Below are 18,743 nucleotides of genomic sequence, written 5' to 3'. Positions count from 1 at the left end.
GTATTTCTCTTCTTCATATATAGAACCTACTTCACTTAGAAGTACTGTATATGAAATCAGGGCTGATCTTGTACTCTGGGAGTTTCTGAAAAGAGGTGGCAGAGTTACATGAGCCCAGGGGGAGAGGTGGCAATGATTCAGCTGATAAAGAGGAGAGGGCTCGTTCATGCTGGCTCCAGCACAACATTAGCAGGCTATAAAATACACAGGACAGGCTGTTCAGTGCACATTCCCGTATGGTTGTGAGATAAAACTTGTAAACAAAAATAAATACACACTCTCTATGTGGAAAAAATTACAAAGATTGGGCTTTCAAATATGTAAACGCTAATGCCAAATTCGCCCACCCAGCTCTGATTTGATCTCCTGAGCAATAAGTCCTTTGTCCATCCTGAAACTTCCCCAGTTTGGGAACACTTATTTTTGGTCTCAGCCACAATGAGATGGTCACAGAGCATGCTGCAGTCCCTCCACCAGCCGAGGCAAATCTATCGTGAAGCCAGAGGGAAGCAGGAATGGGGGTTGTCCCAGAGCTACAATACCTACCCTGGGATGCTCCTGGAATGGCCCATCTATTCCTTGCCCCTTTTTATGGGCTATGTAGGGATAGACTCTAGACCATCATGTTTAAACCTGTAAGCAAAAATGACTGTTAAGATGCCAAGCTTGGCAGAGGGGCTCGCCCTATCAGTGCTTCTAGCTCAGTACCTTTTTTACACACCAGCAGAGGCCCAATTAAACCAGATGCAATATCTCTTGGTGTGTCAATGTGAGAATGGTAAATCCAAGTCAAGCAGTTTGAGTCTGCCAAAGTTGGGGAATAATCTTTCCTTACTGGCCATGTGTATGTGTAATTTCCACCGGGAACAACAAAGTCGTCCTCTTTGCTTTTACTGCCAGTTCCATCAGGGTAAAGTGCTCCTAATACATAAAAAGGAAAAAAGGAAGACTTTAGCCATCCCTTAGTTGTTTTTGTTAAATGAATGTGTAATTTATTCTATTTTAACTTGTATTTATAAAATCATAACAGCATTCACAAATACAGAATCACTGAGAAATTATGAAAAAAAATCAGAATTTCTGTCAATCTCACCACAAATATATTGGGAGTTAAATCCATTTTTTATTGGTAGATAAAGCTTTAAAAATACATTAACAGGCTCTGTTTTTTCCTAGTTTCTTCACTCTTATCAGTCATCTAGAATTTTGTCATTCAACAGTGTGTATTTTTTCACAGAAAACTGATTAGAATACTGACTGTAGACACATCCACACAATCCTCTAAAAAAATACACATGAATAAGTCTGGGATTTTGAAAATTAAATCATGTCCATTATAGGCCAAAAGAGAGGAAAACATTTAGCTGCAAGAACTCCATCTATTCAAATAGACTAGAGGTAGAAGGAAGGAGGGAAGATGCTTTGGTGACTTATGATTCAGCAAAATAATTCAGACAAAAAGACCCATCTAATCTGTTTCAGTACTGGATTTATCCCAGGTGTCGAAAGTTCATGGCAAAAAGTTTTGAGATGAGGCTGTTCCTGATTTTAGTCCTTAGCTGCAATTGCTGATGAGTTTATGAAAGGGTGATCTAAAATCCTCTGATGTCAATGCCAATAAAAACAAATACTTGGACAGACTTGTAGCCATGATATTTATTACCCAGGGAAAAAGAGAGGAAAAGGCAAGCTAGATTTTACCTTCAGAGTCCTTGTCATAGAAGACCCCATGTGGGTGCACAGAGTATGGGCGGGAAGCAAAGTTTTTCAGATGGATGATAAAGACATCCTCTTCTTCTGCCTTCAGGACTGGACCAAGGAACCCCAACCATGCTGCTTTGGGGACCTCCTGGGAGTAAGTGTCATCTGTGAATTGCCTGAAAATGGCCTTTTTGTACACACGTCCTATCCGGTTGGCTCCTCTTGTTGCATACACCTTTCCAAACCTAGTGTTGGGAAGGGAAAATTTGAGAGACAATAAACCTATTTTAAGAGCTGAAAAAATAACTGGTGCTTGCAGTGCAGATAAATAGTTCCCTGGGATACATCTCATGGCTGATGGAATTAAAGCTCAGGAGTACATCAGGACCACTCAAGCCTCAAGATGCTCAATTTTAACGACTTCTCCCTCTTTTGAAGGTTTGAAACCTCACCTCTGAAAGCATGACTGTTCAGAAGGAAAATAAAACCAAATTAAGATTTTCTCAAAAGCCAATAAGAGAGATTCTAATCAACCAGCTCAGCTCCCTGGAAGAGTAGCATTAAATGTGTTTTGCATGAAATGTATAACTTCCACATTCCAGAGTCTATGTTTATAGCAACTTCAAGTGATGGAAAACCCACCATATAGTCAGTGGCTAACATATTATAACTTTTAAATACCTGCTTCCTTCAAAGCCTAAATTGCATTTGCAGTCTAATATCATCCAACTCCACACTCCAACCACTGGTTCCAGCCAAGTTCTCTCTCAGATCAAAGGAGCCACCTACCATCAGAAACTTCTTTTCTATGCAGACACTTGCATAAGTTTCAATTAATTGACTAAATAGCCTCCTACCCTTTGTCTGGACAAACCAAGAACACAGACATTCTTTCTGCCACAAATCTTACGCAAAGGTCTCTTTTGAAAGCAAATATTACTCTATCTCTGTTGAAGTCTGAATGCAAGAACTCACACAATTGCCAAGAAATATTCCAGCTAGGGCCAGAGATGTTCCCAGTCAATATTTCTTACACAACTGGGAATCAGTTTTGCCCTTTTAACTAAAACATCTGATGACCCATGTTCATCCTATCTCTGATGATATAAAATCCATTTTTTAATTCTCTCCATGTTACAGCTGGTAAATATGATATACAATCTTCATCCCTAATTATAACACTCGATGAAGGCAGAAATGAAACCCTTCACTACACAGCAAGCAGGTGATTGTATGACCAATTTCACCATAATTGACCATGAGCTTTTTCATCCCCTGAAAATTATTTGAATTTTCATGCTTCCTAAAAAAAACTCATTATAATGTTGAACTAAATTTTCCTGAAGTATCACTGGCAGAAATAAAACAATTTCATATTTATTGTGAGGTTTTTGACTGGTCAGTTCACTTGCTTAACCAATTTTGTTTAGATTCTTTTGTGAAGTGCAAGCAACTGAAGTGGTAGACGTCACATAGGTTGAAAGGCATGAATTGCTTTAAGTTCTTCACCACAACATCCATTTCTCCCTCTACCCAAACCTTTTTGTGATTCTGTGATTTCTATGACACCACAACACACAACATCCCCCATCTGTGTACATAACACCTCCACAATCACTGTCTAAAACAGACCATTGAAGTGATCCAGACATAAAAGCCTCCAAAAAGTACACTTTTTCATTTGAAATGTGCACTTTATAAGAAGCCACGAGTTTTGGCAGCAATTAAAACATTGCCAACAATATTGCTGGGGCAGAAACAGTGGGGTAGGATGGAAGGGAAGGGACAGAAGCTTCTCATTCTGCTTCTTCACAGAATAATGTATGCCGGATAAATACAACCCAAAAGCAGGGTTAAGGAATGACTTGTCAAGAAATCTGGATTTTCAGTGATTATCAGGTCTGCAGTCTGTGCACACAGCAAGACCTGGCAAGTCACACCATATTCACCAAAGAGAAGATACCGTCTATTGCCTGGAGGAAGAGCTGCTACCAGAGTTTACCACAGAGTAGGTGGTGGTGTCAATAGGAGTGCAGTGTAAATGCATGTGCTTCCTTACCTTGTGGCAATGTATTCACATGTCTATGCCCTAATCTGAATTATGAATTGATTTTTTAAAATAGTTTCTAAGAATTTTTCTCTAGAAAAATATCAAATTGAATTTTTCAGGAGATATTTTTCATCAGCTTTTTTTCCAATTTCACCAGACACCAAGTATTTTGGTGCAGTGGCACCATGCTTTCGCCATGATGACAGTGTCCTTATTTCTAGACAACACTGCACCACCCTCTCATAACACCCCGGGGATATACTGTCTCTTCTGAAGAAGGAGAATTGTACCCCAGAAAAATGCACTTCTTAGTCAGGCTTTGTTAAATGCTTCACATGAACCTAGCTCCTTTAAATGCATAGATTGTGATCTCAAAATCCAGTTAGTTATTGAAATTCAAGAAATTATCGTGAGAAAACTCTATAGGCTCAGTGCCTAAAGCTATGCTATAATATCTGGATCTGTGCTTGCCTCCTACTTAAAGCCATCTAGAAGCCAGGAAAAAAAAGTCTTTTAGTGGCAGCTTTCTGAAAGGAGGACAATCAAATGGGTGCAATGGGTATTAGATGCAGCCAGTCACAGTGCAGGTGATGCTCTGTGTGTACAGAGATGTATTTTCAGCACATCCTTTTGGTTGCCCCCAGTACCTGAAAACAGGGCAGTCTGGTTCTTGTGAGTCCCATTCTAGGTGCCCAGGCTGCCCCATTTCATCTGGGAGGATTTGGGGGGCCCACCTCAGCCTTCCCAAGTAGCTGGTAGCTCCATGCCTCTTTACAAGTGTTGCTGTGCTTCACATTACAGTGCTTAAAGTCCTTTTGCAGAAGGAATATCCACACTGGACCTCATGCCAAAATGTTTCCTGTCATTCCTCTCGTGTCGCAAGAAGACAAATATTCTCCCTGCCTCTTCATACTCTCCTGCTCACATCAAACTGCTTCATCCTCCAGGTGGCTTTGTGATGCTGCTGTCTGAACCTCTTCCATCTTTCTGATCATCTGCAGACATAAGAGCTGCTCCTCTAAATTTTAATTACTTCCCTCCAACTCAGTTGTCAGCCTACACTTCATGTGCATAAAGCCATGATGCTCAGACAGCCTTTCTTCCTACAGTAAAGGGGAATAATCCATCTTCTGGGGCAGTACCTATGCAAACTTCCTAAATTCCTTCCTCCATCGCCTGCAGTCAGGCCAGTCTTGAGGTAACATATAGAAACATATGTTTGCAAATTGGCATAAAACGCCTTGTTCTGACTAACAACACCATGCAAATCCTGCCTTCATTTCTGTGTCTGTTTTCATTTTGGTGCTTGACCCCTCTCAGCACTTCCAAAGCTCCAACAAAAGTTGGAAACACACCTGAGTGGAACAGGGAATTATTAACAGGGAATTAACTCTAGTTCTTTAAAATAAGTGTAAGCCTAATTATAGACATCCAGTTCTCTGCAATGACAAGCAATACAACTCTTCGACAGAGAGAAAGTGTGAAACAAGAGCGTCAAGTAGATTCTACTTCAAATCAAGACTAGACCTGCAGACAATCTGCCATTTCCAAGTAAATCCATGTGTGAAGTGCAATTTCTACACCCATTTCTTTTATCCCACAGAAGAAGTGTTTATGTTACCTTTGATCTCAAGGCTACAACCTAACAGAAGTTATGTTTTCCAAGAGGTGCTTAAATGAGCACTGTGTTACAGAGAGCAGTAAGAAATGAGAAGACACCTTGTGCATGGCCAAGCAAACAGCTCTTCAGTAGCCTGGAGAGAGATCCTCGCAGATAGAATTTGAAAGTCTCCTGAGTTTGTTTGCTGCTGTAATCACCACTGAGTGCCAAAAAACAGCACTCAGAATAACTACTAGATGTGGAGTCCCAAATTTTCTCCTGTGGTTAACATTCCCAATAGCTACTGTACACTCCTGGGTGCAAATGTACACAAATGCAGACTTTTTTTTTTGTTGTCATTGTCCCATTAAAGTCCCATAGACTTGACATTCATAACCATTTAAACAACTATCTTTATAACTTTATTCCCTAAAATCTGTAGATGGTGAAACCTTCCTTATTCTCCACCCTCTTTTCACACTCTGTGTTTGAGCTTATAACCATTTTATTTCTCAAAGTTCCTGATTTTTCCTGTGGCCGAAGTAAGACAGAACAGTGCCAGGACAGGGCTCCAGACTGCCACAATTGTTTTAACCCCTGGGTCACGTAACCTGTTCAAGGTAATTCTCCAAGAAACCAGGATTCCCATGCCCAGGCCAGTGTCATGTCTGTGCTTGAGGGATGGCCAGGGAAGGGGGACCAGTGGTGCCAACTCACCTTTCTAGATGGTGCCCTGACCACAAAGTGCCAAACAACAAAGCTCAGTGTCCTCAAAAGACAGAGACACAAAGCCCTCAAAGGATGTTTTTAGGCTTTTTCTGACCCACATGAGCCACAGAGGTCAATAAAATCCATAAAGTCATAGATGAGGCTCTGAGGTGTCACTGGTGTGGTATGACAGCTTCCCTCCTACAATAAACTTGCCCCTGAAGTCAGTAACAAAGCTCCTCTCAGGCTTCATCAGAGCCAGGATTTCATCTCAAATACCCTTTTGATGTTTACCCTTCCCACAATGATCATCTCTGCTGTTGCAATTGAGTTATTTGGCCTCATAATGACTCAGCCATTAGTGCAGCATCTGTGATGACAGTTTCACCGTCATTTCTCTGGGTGGGATCTCCTCATAGGCAAATTGCACAAACCGTGTTTGAGGCTGTGGTAACAAAAAACACCCGTTAGTGTTGGTGGGTGCAAGACTTGGCCCAGATAAATGTAGGATTTGTGGCCTAAAGAGAAGGGATGAGCTGTTACATCAGGCAAAACTTACTAACATCTACTACAGCAGAGCAAAATTTAAGCGTCCATCATATAAAGTAGTATCAAGTTAATTTTAAGGGATTATCAACTAAACTTCAATCCTGAGGGCTGAGCTACAGTGGGGAAAGAATGACTGGTGGATGTCAAACCACAATACCTAGGTATATTTTCCACTTGAAAGGCCATTTTCCACGCGAGTGTTAAAGAAAGCAGAAAACAGCCAAGCTCACCCTCCTGCAGCAGCAATACCCATGCTCTAACTCACAAAATCTCTCTGGGATCTGCAGCACATCCAGCCGCACTGACAGCACCTTGCACCCTGTGTGTCTAGTCCAGCATGGTTTAATGATGTCAGCTCTTCCACCAATTATGTCAGGTGGGATGGGATGCTGACCACCTTCTCAGCTCACCTATGCTCAGTGGCCATAATCTGGATCTGTGATTTCCAAAGCCCTGTGTACTCCAGAAAATGTAGGTTTAATTTCTGAAGGGAGAACAGAGAGTGAAATGTCTTGGTTTTACTCACAACACTCCAAATTATGAGAATTAGTAGAACAGTTTGAGGCCTCAAGCTTAGACAAGACAAAGGGCAGTGGTGAACAGTCTCATTAGTCCTTTTACTTTAAAAGAACTGATGTCCATCAAGATCCTTATTCTGTGCAAGCAGCAAGCTGGTTCTGGAGCACTGCAGTAAGACAAGGAAGGCATAATAAAAATTGTCATCCAAGCAGAATAGCTCTGCTAAGACAGGGCTCATTTGGGCTAATCAGCTCTGAGAGGCAGTCTTTTCAGCTCACACCCAGGCAGGTTCTGATGCAGCACTAGGATTCCTGGCTCCAGAGGCAGCTCACTCAGCACCAGCACAGCGGGAACTGAGCAGCATAGTCGTGTCTGGTGCCAGAATCAGCTCACCTGGTTTCTAGCCCCACGTTTCAGCTACCAAAGCCTCCTTTATCCTCCTTACCACTAATAACTAAAGGTTGAGGAAGATATTATTGACTTTGGCAAGCAACATGGAAAATCATCTCTTAAATCACTATCTGATCACTATCTGATCCAGGTAATCTAACACTTTCCATTGCACACTTGCTAATTCAGGATTTTCATTAAGTACTGAAGCATAAGTGGTTTTGATTATATCTTTGTGGGCTAGCTGGAATCACAGGGAACATTCCTTTTTGTGTATGCACCAATTCTTTTAAAGATAATCAGCTTGTCTGCAACCTCTTTATCTTCACTTCGGTCTCAATAAAACTGGGATAGTGCCCCATCAGACGGGTGCTGTGAGGATGCTTCACAAGGTGAGAAGTGCTTGGCTCAGCCAGCTGGTTCAAAAGATATCCCTACCCGGAAACTGATCCTTAAAATTTGCTTATGGAACTACTTTTTTAATAATATCTGTAGGAACCAATTAATTAGCTGAAAAGTAGCCCATTATTATACCACTTTAAATTTACATTAGAGATTATCCTAAAGAGCTGAATAGTCAAAATAGCTATTTCTGGTTCACTATTTAACCCACGTGCTTATGCAGACACACTATTATTCAAGAACACAGCACTTCATCCTGGCTCAAATCAATATGGTTTAAACATGGAATAAAATAATAAAAATTGCTTAATTATTCTGCATGTAGGGAGTACATGGCAAACATCTCCCCAGCTTTGAATGTGTAGTCTAGATTAAAACCCTCTGTAGGTAAACCTTTTGTAATTAGTATTTTGTAATTATTACATTGCCATGATGACTGAACACATAAGGTATCTTCCGTCCCTGTGTTGCCATTTAGTAAAAAAAAAATGCACTTATGTCACAGACTTAAAAGTAAATGTGCCACTTGATATTTAGGGAGCACTAAGTGCAGAAAGCCTCAAAAGTACAATTTACAGAACAGATTCCAATCTCTCTATGGTATCTCTCTATTGAATACCTCTCCACTGAAGTGGATTTATAAGTAGCTGCTCTCCAGTTAAGGCTGAACTACTCTACAGTGAGAGATCTTCTAGTTTAGTGAGTGGAGAGAGTTATCCTTTGCTAAAAAGGTGAGGAGAGTGAGAAAATCACGTATTTAATATAAATGGAGAACAATTTTGCCAGTAAAGCTTGTTTTCATGGGCTGGGAACAAACTATTACCCTTTATTCTACCTATCAGTGTAATACCTATTGACTTGGATGCCATTCGGGACCTCTATTAAAAGCATAAGCATAAATTTATGTTGAAAAATAAAACTCTTTCTCATCTCCTTCTTGTGACAAAATAGTTTCTTTTATGAAATTCATCTGAGAGTGATTCTGAAATTACTGGCCACTAGAGACATGTCCAGACTTACTTGGAATTTCCTGAAAAGTCAGAAAGTACATTTCCATTTCTAGCTTCTGGGATGCAGAATCTAGCTCCCTGTGAGCCTCCAAACCAGGTACAAGGACCAGGACCTCATCACCTACTCACAGCTCCCACTCTAATCCCAAGCCTAGACACTGAGGAAGGATCCCCCAAAATACCTCTAGTGTGTCAAAAATACCAATGAAATGTTAAAAAAATTCCCACATATTTGAGTCCCACGATGTAAGAAGCAATGGTTTTAAACTAAAAGAGAGTGAAATCATATATAAGAGAAAAGTTTTTAACAATGAAGGTGGTAAAACACCAGCACACATTGCCCAGAGAGGTAGTGGATGTCCCATCCTTGGAAGCATTCAAATTCAGCTTGGACGTGCCTATGAGCAACCTGACCTAGTTGAAGATGACCCTGCACATGGCAGGGGAGGTGAATGAGAGGACCTTTAAAGGTTCTTTCCAACGCAAATCATTCTTTAGACAGGTACCAGGGATCAGAGCCATCTCCATCCAACATCCAGGCCAGCTCTCCTGCTGTGGGAGGAACACACAGCCAGCCCCAGCCGTGTGGACATGAGAACGGACACCTGTTTTCACTGGCCAAGGCATGATTCATCATAGTGCTCACCTACACTCCCCAGTTTCAGAGATCACTAGGAATTCTGTCTGACCATTTACTGTTGTGTATCTAAGCACTTATCTAAACACATTTCCAAAATGGAAGCCCTCACAGCTATATCCATGTATAGATTGCATGGATATAAGGATTTGTATCTCATTCGTAGGTACTATGCATATCTGAATTTCAGAATATCTTACCAAGTCACCCAAATTTTATCAGGGAAAATACTTAAAATGACGTAATATGCCAATAAACAGGGGTTTGTGTTTTACTGCGAAGAGTGTGCTTGGTTATAGCAAAGTTGCAGTTTGCTTTTTGATATCAAGTCCCAGGGATACTTGCATCTCTATGAAATACAGGTAGGGAATTTTGAGCCCATACCTGATGCTATATTGAAAAAAATCAGTTCATTAACATCTTCGTCAAATACATGCTATCACCTTGCTTAATCAACTCCAATGGAAGAGAAAGTAATCAAAGTCTACTCTTGTCTTGAAGCTGAATTCCCACCTATGACAACATCATCAGCACAAGAACAAGAAAAAGGCCATCTTAAGACATTTCCAGCAAAATTACCACATTAACCAATTTTGTTTTGGAGTTTTTGGTACACCTCCAGCTTATCAAAGCCCCCAGTCACTTACTTGTCCTCTAAGAGGTTTTGCCCTGTGATGAGATTTTTCCCAGATGGCGCATAGTCCCAGTTCTCTTCCACAATCCCGAGGTAGTAAGTTCTGGTCTTTGCTTCCACCAGCGCCCACAGCCAGAGGAACCCCAAGGCGCGGAGACAGCGACCGCACTGCGCAGGAGGCATTTGTGGTGGTGACTGCGAGGCTGGCACGGGCAGGCAGCAGCAGGGAGCACCACAGGGAACTCACCCCTCCCTCCCTTCCAGCTCTCAACAAGTTATAAATAAGGAAGGGACAGAGCAAAGCTCCTCCTTTCCAGCAGGTTAGGACTGGGATAGGTAGAGAGCCAGGCTATGCAGAGCAGGAAGAAGATTGCTGTCATGGCAGGACCTTTGCCAAACCTTTGGTTAGTGAGTAAATTACTCATTTACCTGTCCAGGCTAGAGCCAGTTGGTGGTTTTCAGAAGTTTGGATGCTTTTTAGTTCTCCTTTTTCCAGACTAGGTGATACGGCATATTGGGGCAGAGGAGAGGTCAGTATTTTTGACATCCCTGTAAAAACCCTTTTTTAAAATTTTTGTTTTAACTTCTTTATCATGCCTGAGATTTCTAAAAATAGTATATTGTGGCCTTCATTGTTTATTTTTTTTATGACATAACACTAAGGTATAACCCAGCATTATCAGAAAGAGCAAAAGAATTGGTCAGTATCTCTCAGCGTTTTCTGATCTATTTATTAAGACTGCAATTGATTTGAATATATTCAGTTTTAGAGTGCCCAAAATGAGGTACCTTTTTACAAGCATCCCTGGAAATTAGAGCCCTTATGAAAGTCTTTCCATTTGGACACCTAAGAATTGAGGCACATAAAGATCACCCTTTTATTAACCTTGGTAATTAACATGCCCACGTAGCTCTCTAGAAAATCACTCCCTTGCTTTATAGCTTAACCTCTTCTAGGAGGATATCTGTGTTACCAACTTGGTGAAACCCAGTGTAAATGTATACTTGATAGGATAGGATTGAAAAGAATATTTTAAACCACTTAGGTTATGCCCCAAAAAATATAATCTAGGTGACAAGACATTTTGCAAAATCATACTGCTCTGTTCCTAATTTTTAAGTGACTACATGTATAAAAAAGTTGCAGTTCTGGAATACAGTTTTTGAGACTCATTGCAAGCTTTAACAGTTGTGAAATTCCCCTTTCTGGTCCAGAACCATCTGACCTCTTCCTGTGGGAGCTAATGGTTATCCATGACTAGGGGTGCTGGAGGCTTCAGAAATGGATTTGGAAGTCACAGGTTTAATGCTGTCCACCGAGACGTGATGTGAATGAGGTTTTATGTGGCAGTCGGGTGAGGTACACCCTCTGGCACGTGGCAGTGATGGCTACATCTCTGGTCAGCTGTGCTTAGCTCCCCTCTCCTCACTGCTGTGCCGGTGTCTCTGAAATCACAGAGAATAACTCAAAAAAAACAGGTGCTGTTCACAACAGCCCAGCTCCAGCCACCTGGACCTTGATAGATCTTATCTAAATTAAGAGACAAGGCCCACTGACACATGCAGTATCATGCTAAAGAAGCTTTCAGTGGGTTTAGGCTATACTTTTCATCTCTTTAGCTATGAGGACTGAAAGGCCAGTATATGTGGGTTAAGGATACAGTCAGACAATCTGCAAATGGTCAGCTTGACACAGTTATAAAAGCAGGAGTCCCTTGGCCCCCAAAATTCTCTAATTACAGGCTGATGTTCATTTTCTGGAGTCAGTTAATTGATGAACAAAGAGAAATAGGAGAGGTGATAGGACAACACAGGTGTTGTGCAACAGGGCGATATAGGTGTGTACAGAGATCCTGATCCTCAGACGCAGCACTTACAGACTTCCTGATATCCTTGGACACCTTGCTGATCTCTTCACTCTTCTGCTGCAAACCACACAGCGCCCAGCCTCGTCTTCTCACGTCAGTCTGTATCCTATCTTCCAAAACACTGATACTTAAAAGTCATCTTCCTTTTCCACTGCTTTATTGTGTCCCTTTGTTGCGTTACTCAAATGATGACGACTCAAAGCAGGGTGATTTTAACAGGCGTAATTAGAAAGCAAAAGAAAACACAATGACAGTGGGACAGAGCTTTGCCAGCCCGTGGCACAGCCATCGAACATGCCCCTGGGGTGGGACAGACAGGCCAGCTACTGGGCTACAAACCTGTGAAAAGGCCAAGGTGACAGGAGGTTAACAGGATCCCCCTGTCATCTTTTCACAGGGTTTAGGAATACTTCCACCGCCCAGAGGAGTTCTCCTGAACCCAGGGGAGTTACAAACTTCATCACCTGTCACTCAAGCACCTGCATTTACCAGAACTCGTGCCTGTTATGCAAATATTCATTGTCATAATGTAGCAAGCATTTGCATTCGAGTAGGAAATATGTTTGTTTATAGGGCACTGTGCACTTTGAATGAGATTGTGTGGAGTTCAATTGCTTAAATCAGCCATTTGAGATATTTAAGGACTGGGTACAGGGCCAATTAAATGGAAGGGGGAGTGTCCAATTCTGAGCTGGCATCTGACTGCATTATAGTCACTTAAATAATAATAGTGCTATGTCCTAGTTTTTCTATTGCTTCTCATGCACCTGGGATTGGGTCCTGGCTGCTTTCTTGTTAGAATAACTCTTAAAAATTCAAATATGAAGTTAATTTATTTGTCTATTACTGTAAAATTTACTTGTGTAACAGGAATAATGTGTAGACATTAGCACCCCCTATCATCCATGTGTTTTAAGAGTGGTAAACGCCTTAGCTTGGCTTCAGCACTTAGTAGATCTGGCAACTTGTATACCCTTTGCATCCACATATTAACACTTAATTACTTTGTCACATCATTAAACCCAGGAACATTTGCATTCCGCAGAGGTGCTGTGGGCGTGACTCAGAAAAAGATGAAAGAACAGCTGTTTTACCCATGCATCAGGAAAATTTCTGGGAAGCTCCCTCCCAGCAGTGAGGTCATGGGATAAAATTTGTCAGTTTGTCCAGGATCCTTTCAGCAAAGGGGTTGGCTATTGGTTACTCTGAGACTTTCTGTCCCTCTGAAGGCTAAAATTAGAGCACAGCTGGGCTTCAGAGTTTTGCAATGTTCATAGGACCAAAGGGGGAACATCTGAATACCAGTTCGTGAATGAGCCCCAAAACATCACCAATAGATCTTTCTTTTCAAGTAAATCAGGAATTATTGCAAGAATTAGCTTAAGTTAGTGCACTAAAGTCCAGACCTGTGCCAAGTAATGTCGGTGATTAACCTAAAATACTTAGTTGTGATGGCTGTAAGATCAATGAAGAGAGATGATGGATATGCTGATCTTTGTCAGTTCCTGGAAATTAGATCACAGACAAGCACTTTATTCACACTGCCTATGACTGAAGCCCAGCTTTGATTCTCCATTAGCAGATGACGAGCTGATGTTCATGCAGATTGTCTACTCTGTGACTGTCTACTCTGTTTCCTCTGCTTCCTCCTGGTAGTGGTAGTTCCCATTCATAGCTGATCCTTCCTGGTGCCTCTGCTGCATTGGTTTGTGTCTCCATTGCAATCCAGGCTGAGGAATTAGTCTCTGTTTCCAGCATAAGATTACCCTCAGCTAGTATTGTCACCAGCCCTGGAGCTGTGTCTGTAGTGACCATCCCAAGGTGACAAAGAGTGCCTGTGATATATCTGGGAACTGAACCCTCCTAAGTTTTGCATCAGCCTTTCAACCAAGACGTCCTCCCCCTTCATCAGTTGTTCCATACTCTCCGGATATAAACACACATTAAATATATGTCCCTTTGTACATCACTTAAAACCAGCTTCTGTTGCACTTTCTAATCAATTTCTGAGTTGCAGCAGTAGTGAACAGAATATAAACCTCAAGTTATCTTGGGTAGTCACACAAGGTGCATGGGAATTACTTGAATCTTTTGAGTTCACACTGGTAGGTCAGAAATCTCAAAAGGCATTCAGAATTCCTATTTGGAGTTCTGGATAGGACTCTCTGGTGAGAAAGGCTTCCTTGGCATACACAGCATTTCGCTGGAGCATTCCAAGTCTGAGTACTGAAACGGTTGGAGACAGAAGGACAAAAATGCTGCTGGAACTCCAAGAATAACAAGGATCTACAATCAGTGAAGATATTAGAAGTGCAGCTATATCCCATATTACATGTGACATGGTGAACCTGACTCACGTCTGCCCAGAGGCCTTTGTGGCAGGATGGAGACTGAACCTATCCCTCCAGATTCCCATGTCAGAGCCCACATGGCTCCCTGGCGTTGCCTTCCAGCCATTTGGGCTCTGTCCATGCACCCGGATCAGGGTCACAACTAGCCATTTACCACAGTGGTTGTCTGGAGATCATTAGTGCAGAATAATTTTCTCTGTACATCTCTGTGCAGACAGTCTCCTTGCAGAACAGCTACTTTGGTACATTACCAGCTGTTGACAAATCTTGAGGCAAGGTGTAAAATGGAAAAAAGCAGCACACAGATCCTTTTTTTTTTCTGTCAAGGTTTTGAGCTAAACCCAGAATCTCTCACACCACCAACAAAGTACAATAACATAGATGAATTTAGATTTCAGAGAAACCAATTATACATTTGTAAAGAACCTCTAAAGATATTTCAGTTTGAAGAACGTAAAGGAATGCAATGATGAGAAGAAAGGCATTTAACTGTGTACTGAAAGGAACTGCAAGCTCGAAGAGTTTACAATAAATTGCCAAATAGCAAGTAAAAATTGTTTATCCTTAAAAGCCATTAAAACAAAGCTAAAAAAAGTAAGTTTTGATCCTAATTAAGAGAAGCTTCTGGTGTGTGGTAACTCATGTAAATCTGCACTGTTGAAACAAGGTTAATACCTCGACAGAACTTCAAGGTACATTATTTACGAGTTTCTATAGTGCTGCCTATTGTAGCACTGAACAAACATGAAAGAGCTTAACGTTACATCAGCACTGTGGGACAGAACACGTTTGTTAACCCTATTATACAAATGAGGAAGGAGGAAGGGTACACAATGTCCAGATGCTCACAAAGCAAGGTTACCTGTTACCTGGTCTCTTGACCACCTGTCCAGAGCTGGCAGGAAGAAAACAGCCCTCCTGGCCCACAGGCTTCCCCCTGAACATGAGGTTGGTGGAGATCAGGGTCTCGTTGGACTTCCAGTGTATGTGGAAGTGATGCTGAGATGGGTTGCATGGTGAAACTCTTTCACACACACACCTTGGCTGCCTGCCAGCAGGAGGGCCAGTGCCAAGGTCCACCTGAGCTCCCTTCTAGGCATCTCTGCCTGTCCAGCCTCCTCTAGTCACCCCGTGGGCATCATGGGATCCTCTTCCAACACATCTCATGGCACTGACCTACTTACTTACTCTAGAGGAAATGTGACCCTTTGGTTAGTCTTCTATGAGATCACTGCCTCATTTTCTCTCTGGGTAAGTAGGGGAGTTGTGGTAATAAACCCCAGCACTGGAAACCTGATCAGGACTGTTTAAAGCAGTTGCAGAGAGGAAAGTATCAAGCACTGCAAGCAGACAAGCAAGAATTTATGTGATTGCATCTGCACAAGTGGCTTCCAAACTCAATTCTGACAGGCAACCCATCCCCAAGACTGATATTAGGATGCAGACTCCCAGCAGGATTGTGACACTTTGCTTAGGGTCTGTTGATTAAATGGGAAGGTGTTGTGTGAAGTGGGGGAGCTGACAGGAGTTACCTGATGTCTGGACAACTTCTTCTGGCCAATTTCTTGACTGGAAAGGAGAAAATGTGGAAAATGTCACAACCTTGTGAAAACCTGGATGATTGCTCACAGTGAAATCATGTGATTTACGGAATATGCTGCCAACACTATTAGTGTCTTTCATCTGAGTCTACAAAGTTTTGAAATAAGGAGCAGCTCTTCTGTTCTTCAGTGACTCTGGTACTTCCTATTTAAAGAAGCCTATGTTATAGCCAGAGCACCATTCCTGGAATGGAAGCCTTTCAGGTCTGATATTTAAAAGAAAAATGTTTTCTGCAGCTTTAGAAATTCCATAGCCTATGGGGAATAAACTTCTCTTGTCTGCCAGCCCAGTTACCACTTTGAAGAGCTTGCCGTGGTCTTTCAAAACATCATCTGCCATCATCATCAAACTGTCATTTATAATTTCATGCCAGTACCAGATCTTACATAGAATTTCTTCCTTTTCCCCGCTGAGTACAGTCCTGGGAGTTGCAGAGCACCCTTGTTTTAACAGACATCTATTTAAGACTCCAGATTTGGGAATTTCTTCCTTTTTCCCGCTGAGTGCAGTCCTGGGAGTTGCAGAGCACCCTTGTTTTAACAGAGATCTATTTAGGACTCCAGATTTGGGTCAGAACTCCCAGCATCTTTCTTTCCAAGGCCTGTGAACACTGTGGCAGGGCCTAGTAAGCCCACACTATGTATATAAGGCTGATCAAATTTCCCAGTTTTGGTACAGATTCCTCTCCAAAAGGGTTATGAAGTGAAAGGCAGCACGATGCAAACCTAGCTGCACCACCCCTGGATCCAAGCTGAAGGGTTTCTGTGCCGGGGGCAGCTTACATTTCTGAAATCAGGGCTAACTCAGAGCCACCCTGGCTTTGCCAACATGGTGTCAGCAGAACTTCCTTCTTTCCCAGGCCAGGTTAGTAGTTCAAATGGTAAACTTTACAAGCGACAGTGCCTGACGTGCATCCTCCAGCTCCTGCAGGGCAGATCACACAGCTCCACAGCCTGTATGTTTTGGAAGTAAAAAGTGGACGTCAAACCCCACTTTTGGGCACCTCAAAAAGCAGCCTGAGCCTTCTAAGTGCTGAGCAAGCTCCCCCAGCGGAGGAAACATGGTTTCAGCTGACTAACTGTAAGCAGTCAGTCAGCCTAGCTTCTCCTCCTGTGTGCTCATCTAAAAGTGGGGATGATTACACCTGACTCCTTCTCCAGGTATTTGGAGGCTAATTTAGTTAATGCTTGTCAAGCACTTTCAGGTCTTCAGATGAAAGGGGCCGCAGATAGGCAAAGCACTGCTATTACTATTAATTACTTCCATTGTGCAAGGAGACATGAAAGCAGCAAGAGTGATGATTACTCGCTTCCTTTACAAGTGTCAAGACACAGCGCAAATATACAGACATAGGGGATCCTCCCTGCCCTGCAGTGCTCCTAATCTCACCAGCCAGATCAACCAGACAAAGAGCGGGGAAGGGAGCACAACCCCAGACAAAACCAATGCATGTAGTGACTTACCGCGCACGGGCTGGGTTTTGCAACAGCTGCTTTTTACAAGTGTACTGTTAGCCAAAAAAAGCACAATATTACAGTTCTGAGGTGTTTAAAAATCTCAAGTCAGCATTTCAAAAAAGGAAGTTTTTTACAAAAGGTAGTAAATGCAAATTCTCCTTGTTTGCCCTCTAATTTTTGAGCAAGTCAATCTTTGTTTTTCTTTGCAGCCATGAGTACTGAAAATATTTCATCAATAAAGAAGAAGTCAAAACTATCCACTAACAATTTGAAATATTTGGATAGGTAGAACAAATTCGTGGTGGTAACAGGTTGCTGTCAATCAACTGCCCAGCGGGAAGGAAGTGAGCATGGGCTTGGTGACAGCTCATCTCTCTTCCTTCTCGTGTACCCAGTGAGTCTCTCACAATTAGTTTTCATTCTCCCCGAAGTGCCAGTGTTAGGAGGAGCTTACATTCAGGGATGAGGTGCTCCACAGTAATTTGTTCCTTTATCTAATGCCTGACTAGACAGGCAGATTGATACAGAAGTAAAAAACCCAAGTGGGATCCAGCCAGATGCTGAAAACTCTCACATATGACTGTGAAAGGGTGGTGCTGGCTCAGTGGAGAGAGTGGGAAACATGACCAAGGCCAGTAGCACAGCTGGAGTGGGATGCTCTGGGATGAGATGTGCCAATCTGAGCCATCACACCTTTCCTTCAGAGTGTGAAGGGCTGCAGAGGCAGATTCTGGGTCAGGGAGTACCAGGCTAACCCAAGAGTCAAGCTGCACCCCTCACCTCCTTCAGAGTCTGTTTCAGCCCATCAGTGGAATGAGGCTATAGCTGGACCTGCAACATCCTGCATGAATCCAGCAATTGCTGAACCTTCCTCTGATTGTTGTATGAATCCAAATGGTATTCTTGTCTGCCTCTTCCCAATTAAAAGCATCCAGTCTATTTAAGAACAGCCAGTGAACATGCTTGGAACAACATCAGCTGCCTTTTTTTTATTTTTTAAATCATGGGATGAGGATGCCTGATGGAAGACACCAACAGACACATATTTACTTAAACTACTGAAGCCCCGGCATTGCACAGGGAGACAGGTGGCCCCTGCAGGAGGCCCTCCAGGCTTTTATTTTGGTAACGTGTGGGGCTTCATCTCTCACATAGCTTTTTCATGATCCTGTCTCCAGGCAGTATCTTCCCTCCTATCATTGGTGTTCTTGCCATTCTCCCAGCCTCTGGAGTCTTGCCATCATTGCAGAGTTAATGCAGGTCTT

This window comes from Chamaea fasciata, unplaced genomic scaffold (assembly GCF_029207755.1).
Source record: "Chamaea fasciata isolate MVZ Bird 193981 ecotype frontalis unplaced genomic scaffold, bChaFas1.0.hap1 SCAF_2, whole genome shotgun sequence".
Lineage (NCBI taxonomy): Eukaryota > Metazoa > Chordata > Aves > Passeriformes > Sylviidae > Chamaea > Chamaea fasciata.
This window is presented reverse-complemented; position numbering follows the sequence as displayed.